We start from the raw sequence: 1,961 nt of genomic DNA, 5'->3' as shown, positions 1-1,961 counted from the left end.
AGTAAGGTTCCAATACTTTGTTGAATGAATAGCTAAACTGTTAATATTTTTTTTTCTTTTTAGACGGCTGTAGCTTTTCTATTGAAAAACTACAGAAAAACCATCTTGGAGGCGACAAAAAGTCTGTTGATTTTTTTATTAAAAAGTGGGCCAATATTTTAAAGTAAGTCAAAAGCGAAAGAAAGTCAGATGACAAACTATTGGCATTTTATATCCTCTGATAACTTTTTTCAGCAGCGTTTCCACAGAAAAGCACCACAGTTTTTTGTAAGGGTGGGCATGTGAGAACGTACGTAGGGCTCGTTGAATCTAAAGCGACGAATTATGAATCGTACTGCCACCGCGAACGGCTGCGCGTCACCGAAAGTGTGCCGTTGTAAATGGTGGGCCTAGCACACGATAAAGGCGCGTTCACACTTGCGAATCGCGACAGTCGCGCGAGCGACTAGCGACATGCAACAAGCGACCACCGACGTTCACCATTCGGGTGATTGAAGAGTCGCTACAGCCGTCGATTCCGTCCTCCCCGCCACAGCTCGGGTTCGCGTTTTGCTGTTTTCTCATTTTCGTTATCTCGCAGCTACACATGCTTCGTCGTTGCCATATAAAAAAAAAATACTCGCTATGTTGACCTCGGTCTTTCGGAATCGTACAACGAAGCACGATCGCCACATCCTCGTACACTATCTAGAGCTACCGCGTCGCAGTATACATACCTGCCAAGCCAAAAGTGGCACGGAATCGCTGCCAGGCCGAGTTCTTCTTGAAGCGCTCGTTCAAATCGAGATGGTGCTTTATAAAGAAATTAGTATATAGCGCTGCCCAGAGCCCCTCCAGAGTAAAGCCCCTTGATGTTTTAAAAGTAGCACAAGGTGCGTCGATGCACGAGGCACGTGCAACGTGCAGCCCTTGGGAAGATCATGGCGGCACAGCGCAGCACTGAGCTAGATTTCAGACGCCATGTTCTTCCCAGAAGTTGCGCGTGGCACGTGTCTCGAGCATTTCCACAACATTGAATGGCGCCTCTTTTCCCAGGATAGAGGGGCTTTACTGCAGAGACCTCCGTAACTCTGTATACATGGCCACTACCGCGAGCCGAGGCGTTGGACGGGCGTGTCGGTTGCTTCCGCCTTGCTTCTCTTACGGAAGTTCGGCTGGCCGGATGTAAACAAACACGAGGCGAACCACACGTCACTTCTGAGGCGCCGCTGATTGGTTCAGCCGCCGGGCAACTCGGCGATCGGTCGCAAAAATCGGTCTGGAAGCGACTGCTCCAAACCGGTCGCTTTTGCGACTTGCGACTGTCGCTTTTGCGTTCTAAATTTGTCGAGTCGGCTTGCAATATACCGAATTTGCTGCCGGGCTCGACCTTCCACGATTGGTCAAAATTTTATTTCGACGGCTTCGGTGATGTCCAAACGCAAACGTCGACGGTGTCGCAGTTGAGAACCTAATTACTACAAGCGTTCACCGTAGTTTCTTTTCTTTTTTTTTTACAGCGGTAGCTATTATAGGGCCTTTCCAGCTGCAGTTAGCGGCGGCGTCGTGATAGGCAAAAAGCACCACGACGTCATCAAATCACGTGACCACGTCCAACCGTAGCAGTTCACCCCTCAGCCGAAAGATGGCGGGCGCGCCTGCGCGACCCCAGGTATACTAGTGCACCATACCCAAGGTGCCGCAGGGCCGACGCCTTCCTCGTGCTAGAGCAAAACATCCCGCTATTGAGCGATAGTTACAGCGATAGCTGAAAGGTACCGATCTTAGGCTTGTCTTAGACTTGTGTGTGCAGTGCGTTCTCTTGACACATACTTCACTAACCACAGGGCTGTGTCGTGTGTGGTCGAGTAAATTAAAAAGTGGACATCAATAGGTGTGTGTTACAACGGCAATTATAGTCGCGTCTTCGGAGGCTTTGGCTAAAAGCTGCAAAATTTACACAAACGCACTCGAACTTTTTC

Source organism: Ixodes scapularis, unplaced genomic scaffold, assembly GCF_016920785.2.
Source record: "Ixodes scapularis isolate PalLabHiFi unplaced genomic scaffold, ASM1692078v2 PGA_scaffold2__306_contigs__length_199485367, whole genome shotgun sequence".
Taxonomy (NCBI): domain Eukaryota; kingdom Metazoa; phylum Arthropoda; class Arachnida; order Ixodida; family Ixodidae; genus Ixodes; species Ixodes scapularis.
This window is presented reverse-complemented; position numbering follows the sequence as displayed.